This window comes from Centroberyx affinis, unplaced genomic scaffold (assembly GCF_046629955.1).
Source record: "Centroberyx affinis isolate AG114_WGS23_722 - 3 ecotype Tasmania unplaced genomic scaffold, CSIRO-AGI_Caff_v1 ptg003752l_1, whole genome shotgun sequence".
In the NCBI taxonomy this organism is placed as follows: domain Eukaryota; kingdom Metazoa; phylum Chordata; class Actinopteri; order Beryciformes; family Berycidae; genus Centroberyx; species Centroberyx affinis.
Genome location: NW_027281629.1, coordinates 24,062 through 34,934, shown reverse-complemented (window position 1 = coordinate 34,934; position 10,873 = coordinate 24,062).

The window sequence follows — 10,873 nt, the reverse complement described above, 5'->3', positions numbered from 1 at the left end:
AACCCTTTGGGAAGTGTGTATGAGTGATGTTTATGGTTGTCTGTTTTGTAGGTGTAATGCCTCAATCACACTTTATGCATATAGAGCAATGCAAGTCAGTGGAGAAAATCTGTCACCTCTGAATTGTTTCATTAGAACTGAATTGCATTGCGGTGTAGTTGTTCCATGTTTTGGTTTTATTTTTCCTGTGCATTCATAATGCCTGTGTGAACTAAACCGAATTTTGTCTTACCCTGTTTGGATGTGATGAAAGCATTTGATCAGTGAATAAGCATTGGAATAAAAAAGAAAGTTGTGACATTACAACAGCATTAATAACCATGCCTGGTGAGTCTTATCCCAATACGTTTATGCTGCGGAATCCTTGCACAGAAGTTTGCATACAGTTTGCATAGTTCACATAAATACAAAATGGTAACCATAACCCTAACCCAATGACTCAACAGTTATGCATTCATTATTCAAAACTGAACACAAATGTGGAAAAAAATCTACAATCTACTCAATCTACAATATTACAATGTATATAAACAGGATCTGGATAGCCTACTCCCTCTGTGCTGAGGGAAGGACACAGACCCACAGTTTGTAGAAAGGGGACTGAGGAGCTGAGTGTCTCCCTTGTCTCTCTGCTTTAGATGCACCTGGTAAACAGGAAGCACTGCCCCTGTCTTCTTCATATTGTGCACATAGCTGGGAGGCATGTAAAAGCACATGGCGTCACACACAGCGCTCGGCCTCAGTTTTTGTGTGTCCCTGGAGGGATGACTAATAGTGTATAGTGAGTCATCCATTGAACCACACAAGTGCACGTGCACACTTACACGCCTTTTAAAGTGCCGTAACACAAATGCACTGACCTCATACACATCACACATGCTATTTCATAATCACACCACATCCCCAGAAACTCTGACAAACTGTTACTCTGATGTGTGGCGTGTCGTAGGGGTTTGATTGGAGCTGGGTGTTCACTATTCACATTCACACAGAGATACGCTGTTCCAGAGAGCCAGGCAGCTGGCCACATCTGGAAGCACTGCGGTCCCACTGCTGGGTTTTTGAGCGTTGCCTGGAGAGTTGCTTGTCAAACAATGTGACCATATGGGGTTGAATGGAGCCAAGATCAGGCTGGTGTCTGGGAACCTGCTCTCCTGCTGGTCACCTTGTATGTTTCCTCTGGGATGGAGGTGTGGTAATCAGACCTGGGTCAAATAGTATTTGGAAATACTTTTTACTGTTTGTTATGGCCTACTATGTTGCAAGATGGGTGGGATTTGCCACATAAAACAATATATAGAAATTAGGGTCAGAAAGTTTAGACAATCACAGGAAAGTATTTTAAAGACAATTTGGTGTACTTTTCTGTGGTTGAAAACTTCGTTGAAACTATCTAAATTGTCTTGATGTCTGGATCTCCAAGGAAGTTGAAACAAATATAATTGGTAAAATACTATTTGAACCAGGTTTTGTAGTAAAAAAAAAAATCCAACTGCCCACCCCTACTAGCTTTTCTCAATATCATACTATCAAGAAAATATGAGGAAGGATTTTGGGACAGTGCCGTGAACCATAAACTGCACAATGGACACAAATGCACATGATGGACTGACATGAAAATAGTATGCACAGTATATAGGCCATTAAAGTGGACTGTGAGCAGGCTCAGGACAGGACATTATACTGTATGGGTACACTCACTATCCTTCCACCGTAGATATACAGTATGCCAACAGTCAGGCGGACTCATTTACAGCCATTACAATGTTCAGATGGGATAGCTTATAGCACAACTTCTTTCTTGGCATAATCTCTTTTGCTCGGTGGTTTTGTAAAGATGATCTTTGTGCGGTACGGAAGAAAGCCAGAGAATCCCGATTCGCTAGGCCTGGCCGGAGTGTACTCATGTGGGATTTAGCTTATGCCTCCTCTTCTCCCCTCCTCCTCTCCTTCAATATCTTCCCCAGTCTTGCCCTTTTGGGTCATATTGGTTGAAATACACAAAGAATCTCTGTGGCCTGAGGGTGACATTGCCAGGACATCACGAGGCCCAGTGAACGGCAACAGCAGAATCTGACTCTGAATCTTGTTTGTGTGTTTGGGGGGAGGTTATGATATTTTGATATCAGACGCAGAGCCAGCTGGCTAGACCCATCTTTGGACTATGACTGACATACAAGTATACAGGCTAGCAGGCATAAATATGGGGGTTATATTAAGAGCATACACTTAGCTAAAATGCATCAATTGGAGAACATTTCAATGCTGCTCTCAATAATAGCCCCGGTTGTGCCCTTATTTCCCCTCTTCTGTCTCTCAGGGTCAGGGTGTTCACCTCCTTCTTAGCAGCAGGCACCCAGTAGAGTGCAGACTGTGCCATATCCTATTATGTTATGCTGAATACTAGGAGTATTTTTTGCTATAGACAGCAGTTGGAGTAAGATCTGAAAGTACGAGTGAGCAAAATTTAGAGTGGACTTTGTTGTTCAAAACCTGTTCTTTGTTCTTTCATGTTCATTCCTCTTTCTTACTCGATATCTGTTTGCAACCAAAAGAGACTGATTCTCAATGTATTTTGCTCATAAATGGCACTTGTGAAGAAGCTGCTGATAACTTAATGGTATAATGTAATCAGGGGAGGCCAAGGCAGGGTCATCTGGGACAGACTAATCATGACTAGGACTGTGTCTGTGCCACAATCAACTCTGTGATGAACAAAGAAAAAATCCAACAAACATTCCTGGAGGTTGAGAATGGTTCGACTTCCCTGTTCATGAAGGGGTTTGGGTGTGGCTTGGGAGGGTGAATACAGGGTGACTCTGTATTTAGAGAATTTTCCCTGGCACGGTCATCAGTGATGATTTGACCAAACGAGTGAAGGAAACAATATAAAAAATCTCAATCTCTCTCACTCCCTCTCTGATAACAGCTCTGGTCCTTCCCCCATCATCCTGTTGACCTCCCCGTTTATCCCCCGCTCCCACATCTAAATCCTCTCCTGTTTCCTGCCATTCTTCTGTCTGCGTGATGCATCCTAAACTTAGGCCTAGCCTCCACCCTGCCCTGTGTTGGGATCCTGCCGCCGTCGGCCCATCGCACCGCACAGGAAGCAGACGTGTGCAGACAGCTACAGCCAGCGACGACCCCGACTCCAAGCGTAGACAAACACGGAAACGGATTTATATTCACCCTTACTCTGTCGCTTACACTATCTTGACGCTGCCTTCCATGTTTGTTACGTAAGAGCGTGTGAAACTGGCCAGGCCTGGCCAGGGGTTTCCGCACCATAATGGCGGGGCAGCACCAGAATCCAGTCTCTCTCGCCAAGGGAGCTGTGTGGAAAGAGCAACACAGGAAGAATTGATGGAACCAATAAGACTTGTAACTCAACAGCCCAGCCAGACCTCTGACAGAATGCCCCAGAGAGTTGATCAATGTGTAGAGCATATCCAGTACTCTCAGATCTGGGGTAGCTCAACTGTGAGAACAGAGAGGGTGCGCTTTGTTAGGAGGAAAGGCAACGGTGCTGGAATCATTTATAAATGCTGAGTGGAATGGCGGTTAGCGAGGATCCCAGGCTAGAAAAATCCCCCCTAACAAAAACAACACATAACCTAAAACACTGCACACTGGAACACTGGAGATGCAAAAACAGCTCTCGGGACATGATGTCTCCATAACGTTATCTTGACACCCGTGCCCGGTCCTGCCGAGGGAAACAGACTGCCAGAGGAGACAGGAGCAAACAGGAAAGAGGAACAGAGGCCTCAGGTAGTCGCGTTATTACATCATGTTCTGAGAAGCCCAAGGAACATTTCTATGTAAACACATTTTAAACACAAAATACTGTAGATTATTTCTCATAGAAACAACAAACCGACTATTTGATACAGACCCTCGATAATGTTGCAGGGAGTTGGAGGGGTTTCCTTCTCTCAATCTGTATTCGTTCAGTTCTGACATGCATGACCTGCTTGTTTTATTGATTTGGAGGTCTGTGTTATTGTACTTTCCAAAACACGGTGAGAGCGGTGCCAAGTTCCTCCCTTTCCTTCTCCTCCCACCTTTAACTCTCCTTCATTCTCTCCATCTGCTTGATCCCATACAGATGTTCCTCTTTAGTGCTCCTCTCTGGAGGGAGCCTACTCCTATTGTTCATAAAATCAGTCCCATGGCCCCTGCCGGCCCAGCCCAACGCTCAAGCACGCACGTATGCAACGCTTGCATGTGCATATGCAGACACACTCATACGCACTCAGTGTCAGACACACGCACACATGATCAGATACATAACACAACTAGCAAGCACAGTCTGTCAACACAGCGCAAAACCATTGCAACACAGTTTGGAAAAGCCCAACTCAGAGGAGAGCATGTTAAACATAAAACCCAATGGCCTCTCAGTGAGCGCCGCAGGCAGTTTTAGCCATCAGTGTTAGTTTGGTTGTGTGAATCACACACACACTTTCCCCCTCTCAGTCTCTCTGTCTCTCACTTTCTCTCTCTCCTCTCCACAGACCCCTTTTTTGTCTCCCTTTCATCCTCAGCTTCCTCATGTCCTTCCCTAGGAGTTTTGAAAAGGGCATACTCTACGGGCCTGTAACTAGCTCTAATTGGCTGTGATTGGGTGGCTCGGTAGACATCTTGAAGTGATTTATGTTCAAGGTTGAGAGGGTTGTGAAAGTTAGGAGTGCTTTGGGTCTCGGAGATTGTCAATGAAAACCCGAGTTTTAAAGCTCCAATCCGGGTTTTCTTTCAGTGTATGTAGTACTGTCTTGAACTTGCAGACAATAAGAACAAAGCATGTGACACTTCAAAATAAATTTTAAAATACATGTCACATAGTGTCAGTCCTTAAATCCAGACCTAAGCCAATGTATTTCACTGTGAAAAAAATAAACAATTTCATCAGTCCAATGAAATAAATATAAATGGTGCAGAGAGTGACTGAGTGAGGGAAAAAGAAGAAGAATATAGAATATATACAGTATAGTGTATACTGTATATATCATATTCTTAATTGCTTCAAGAGCATAAAAGCAGTAAAGAAGAGGCAGAAGCAAAACAAGAAGAAAAAGAAGAACATTCATTTGAGAAAAGATTGTGACCATAGCTATAATTCTCATAAACAATCATGTTGAGCAATATCATCAGCACATGTTAGTCATTACTGTCCATGTTATGCAAGCAGTCGTCCTTCTTGTTACCTCAAAGTGATGCCCTAGTATTGAATTATCTATTGCTTTAAACAGGGTGTAACATTATGTAACTGCCTTATTATTCATATTAGATAAGATACGGACCACCGAACATGAAACAATGCTCTTTGCATGATATCAGATGAGCACATCACTCCAGCACTGGCGTCCTGTAAGTACAAGATAAACTATGTTGGTTCTGGCAGAGCCTGGCCAGATAAGTCCTGTGGGATTAATTCATTAGACTGTTGGCTGCCCAGATGGCTCTCATTATATCTATCTGTTCAATTCATCTCTGGAGTACTTTAACATAAGTCATACTGTGGGCAGTAATAGTGGTCTTTCATAATAAATATAAAATGTGATAATGTTGGCCAGTTGTAACATTTTTGCCAAAACTCTGTATTGACTGATATCACCAAGGGTCCCATTTACACTTATGTAAAGGTCAAAATACACATTTACTGTAACAGCTGTGGAACAATTTATATTGCTAATGTATTTTACCATCTGAGGTGTTAAACCTGTCTCTACTTTGTAAATGGATATCACTTTGAAAATGTCAGATGCAACTTTTTACATGAGATTACGCCTTTTCACAACAGTTGCACGTTCCAGTGTATTATTCCTATTGAGACTTTTTCCTACTTTGTGTGATTCCATTTCATAAGGAAAGTTGAGGCCAGAGGTATTTCATAAAATAGACCATGAGATGGCACTATAAGACTAGGTTTGTAAAACCATCTCCATGCCGGTCACATAGGGAAACAGATTTTTTAGTGACTCAACTCTGCACTCTTGTGGCAATAAGAACAATCAAGAGAATGTCTTCCATTGTCACCACTCCCCAATTCTTTCCCTAATGAAAACATGGAACTGACTGCCTAGTTACTAATGACATGCCGTCAACATGTCATAAATTGAGGTAAGAGGGCCCAGGAAATGAACATGAGGGCCGGGGCCACCCGTGCTAAAAATTTGTTTGCACTCACAGTATTTTAAGGCATTTTGAAGAAATCTCAACTAAGCTGAAGGGTAAAGAAAGACAACAAACACCCAAGATCAGACATCCTACAGCTAAAGTTGTGCATGACTTTATGATGTAGACCTGTACCTTCTTTATCAGCCTAAAATGTCTGGACTATTTTTGGGGTTGAAGTGTGTGTGCACGTGCATGTGTGTGTGGGTGGGTGGGTGGGTGTGTGTTTGCATGTTTGTGTGTGTTTTGAAGGAGGGAGTTACACCTCACCCCAGTCGTTCTCTGAAGTGTTGCTCTGGGCTCGTCGAGAGGCACTCAGGTCCTCTGCATCAAATATTCATTTCACAGAAACTCCTAAGCCTTAAATAATTCTCAAAGAAGTGTGCCGAAAGCGAGCCCTTGCTATCCCAGGCACGTTCCTATCTGGACAATGGATTCAAGGCAGCACATAGAGGGAGATAGAAAGGGAGGGTGGGGGGCAGAGAGAGAGAGAAAGAGAGAGAGAGAGTGAGAGAGAGAAAGAGAGAGACAGAGAGAGAGAGAGAGAGAGAGAGGGAGAGAGAGAGAGAGAGAGAGAGAGACACACACAGCGAGAGACAGACAGAGAGAGACAGAGAAAGAGAGTGAGACAGAGTGGGAATTGGATCTATTGTATATGCCCATAACAGATGGCTTGCTTTAAGAAGTATCAACTGGGTATGCGGTGTGCAACAGGCTATGTTTACTGAGAACAGAGCATAGTTAAAAATAGCAAAGGGTAAAAACTCCAGCGTTGCTTTGTAATGACAAATGAAGACCATGGAAATACTCAGACTTTCAATATCATGAAGTGATCAGACCAAATCAATCTGACAAAAATATCTAAAGGACAGTTAGGCTATCTAGAAATGTTGCGGTGTTGTCAGGATTAGGTGTTGATTTCAAGGTCCTTGAAAGCTTTCTGGCATTCAGTCTAACCAGCAGCCCGGCTGGGAGATAACCATCACCTGATCTCAGCTGATCTGACCCCGCTCTCATCCAGGCCGTTATTTCAACCACAATTACACCGTCCTGGATGATCTCGGACTGATTAGCCCTCCATATCTGAGACCCTGACTAAACGAAACTGTCCCCTCTGGTGGCTGTGTGGCAGCTGGCGTGTCGGCTTGGCCCCCTCTCTGGTCCCCGGTCCCGGTCCCCGGCCCCGGCCCCGGCGCGCAGATAAGAGCCCGGCGTGGAGAATCAGACAGCGGCGCTCTGGCCTTTCAGAAGCGAGCGGGAGAAAATGAGCCATGAAGGAAATCGGAGGTGATTATCTTTATTATCAGCCAGGGGAGTAACCGTGGAAACGGCGACCTGCGGGGGGAGAGAGAGGCACAAGCTGTTCCAGCAGCCTGCCGATTGGCCCATACAAGCTCCAGTGGTAATTAACATCTGCATATGCAAATGAGTGCTCCAGCTAGGGAAATTTGGCAGGCGTTTCTCACCTGCGCCTGACAGCAGCGGGGTATAGTTGAGTTTGTGTCAGTACACACACACACACACACACACACACACACACACACACACACACACACACACACACACAAGTACGCACGCACGCACACACACACACGCACACACACACCATTATGTGACCGTGCTCCTGCATGCACTTGTATAGTTTAATGTCCCTGTGCATTTACATAGCCAAAAAATACTTACACTGGCACTTTTTGGAAGCGCAGTTGGCAGGGCCGGACTGGGGGCACTGGATCAGACCGAAGCCCCCCACCCACCTCTTTGTTTTTGCTGTGCAGAGCTAAAAGAGAAGAGGCCACATAACAGGAGGCTGTCAGCAGGCCTGCTGGGAGAGCCTCATTACCATCTAAGGGAGCAGGGACAAGTCCAGAGAAAGAGAAAGACACTGATCTTCAGCCTTGCCAGCTGATAGGGGCAGTCACACTAATGCAATGGGACAACTTGTTACCAACAGTGTCAAGTTTCTATAGGTCTATATACATGTGTGGAAGCTGTTCATTCCTAGACTACCATGTGTAATGCATGTTTTTGGTCTTTATGTGTTTGCACTGGTTCATATATACATGAGTATGTTTGCACACCACCAGTTAAAAGTTTGGACACACCTGATTGAATGTATGTTTTTCATTATCTTAAAGCCATTTTGACCCAAAGGCGTATGCTTAAATTCTTGCAATTTGTTTCTTAGACAAATAGTGAAGTTGATGCCTGTATGAATTTCTTTCCAAAGATAGTTTTGATTTGTTTTACACTTTTTTGGTCAGTGCATGATTCCATTTGTGTTATAGTTTTGATGTTTACTATTATTCTAAAATGTGGAAAATGGAGTGTCCAAACTTTTAACTGGTAGTGTATGCATAGGCTATGCAGTTGTATTATGTGCATGCATGTTTTCAGAGAGATCATGTGTGTCTTGTGTCTGTATGTGTGTGTGTGTCCGGTCAAGAGCATGTGTGTGTGTGTGTGAGGCCAACACATGCTGCTGAACGAGCCTCGATCTGACCCGTGAAATTATGCAGAGCGCACGCAGACGTGTTGTGCGGTGGAGTTCTAATGAGGCGGCGGCTAGCGGGCGGCAGGCGGCTGTGGGGCTGCAGAGCACTGAGAATGACAGCTCCAACAGCGGGAAGCCGCGCTATAAATAGAGCCTGTGCTGAGCGCTTATGACACCTGGATTCGCACTCCCCTCGCAATCTTTTTCGCCGTCCACCCTCCACCATCTCTTTCTTGTGTCGCTGTTCCGTCTTGATGCGGTTTCTTATTCCCCTCCAGCATGTCCTCTCTCTGTCAAAAGTAGTCAGTCTCTTTCCTTGCCTCTCTCTTCTCTTTCAGTTCCTCCTCCTCCTCCTCTCACTCCATTCCTCTTCATCAGTCCTATGTGTCTTGGTTTGTATCCCCCCCACCACCTCCTTGCAGTGGTCTCTCTACTATCTCTCCCTCCCAGTTAGTGTCACTCCTCTATCCTCCATCACTCTCCTCCTCGTGTCATCATGCAGAAAGGTCAGGCATGTGACTAAAGGCCTCATTTACAAACGTAGGCTACTTATGCTCAAATTTGGTTCCTATGACCAAGGATGCAGGGAAGTGCAAACCCACCTAAACTCAGTTTGTCCAGCTTATTCATTTGTGAAATTGAGTTTACCAGCCTTTTTAGGTTGACATAAATCTTTCTAACTTTAATTCATAGTATATCATAGTAAGTGGTGTCAAACTGATGAACTGCATGTTATAAGGATGGAGTCTCCAAAATTTCCCATAGAATGAATGCCGTAAATATAATTGAGTTGTATTTTAATATGTTCTTTGAAAGTGCTGCACTGTGGAATCAAGGAAAGTCAAAAACTTGTTAAAACAAGGCCATATAGTTATGGCTGAGCAGAGTCCCAAGGATACAACTAATGACTCAGAGGCAAAGTTAAAGTTCTGCAAAACACCACAATATATAATAATAAAAAATGAAAAAGTTTTGTACCAAATACATGTCTTAAAGTGACAGGTGAGAGGTACAAATCATTGGTGCCGTGGTACACAATGTTTAAAAATGCCAGAACAACCTGTACAATGTCAAAGTGAGGCAAAGCAAACCAGAGGTATTAGGTAGTAATCAGGATCAGAATGTGATGCACCAAGGTCCAAAAAAGTGCCAGGGATCGTTTCATTGTGAAATTAATACCCAACCATTCGTAGAAATGGGGCTGAAATCACCCCTGGCATCCTCTTTTGCCAATTCACATTAATTATTTCAGAATTTGCCTTGTAATCCAGGCTGGGAATCCCACCCAGAACGAATGGGATGTCAGCTTTATGCAACTTCCTTGTAAAGGCATTACAGGGCATTAAGTCCCGTGTGGGTTTGAATTGGTCTCAGCAGTACAGGATTAGAGGCAGCGGGGATTAGGCCTCCCCTGGAGGAAATACAGGAGCAGGGGTGGCCAAGGGACTCAAAATATAGAATACATATTGCACAGTACACTGACTGCACCAGAGAGCCGAGTAGAGTCTGTTCTACTGCTACTGGGACTGGCATCAGAAAGCTGTGGCACACTGTTATGGATTTAGCTGGTTCCAGGTGTTGTTACCATCACAGGCATTGGTTACGATGCAAAGGATTTCAGGAGATTGTCATTCAGGTCCTCTCTTTATTAAACCATAATACACTGGGTTTGACAGGGATACGGAAGATAGGGAGGTTACTGTGCTTGATGCAAGGACTTTCCTTCTGAAGAAATAAATGACATCAACATGTATTAGTGTCTCAAAGTGCTTACCAGGGTCATTCTTTTCTTGTGATGTGAATGATGATAACAGCAACAGCCACAATAACAATGTGACACTTTATTGATCTCCGGAGGGAAATGCTCTTTTCACTTGCTCCCTCCAGGGAGGTCAGAGAGCAGGTAAAACTGCAGAATAAGCTGGTAGGGATTCAGTGTTTTGCTCAAGAACTTCAACAGCAGGATATTTGTGCTGACATGGGGACTTGGACCCTGTTCTCCAATTGAAGGACAGTCTCTCTAACCACTAGGCCACCCTGCCACCCAAAGATGGGAACATCGGCTGCTACAAGGATTGAGCCTGCAATTTTGTCTTCATTTAAATATCACTTTTTCAAAGTTTACAATCACATTAAAACCAAAGCACAGGGGAAATTAAACAAGGAACATAAAAGCCACATAGAATAAATAAAATAATAGGC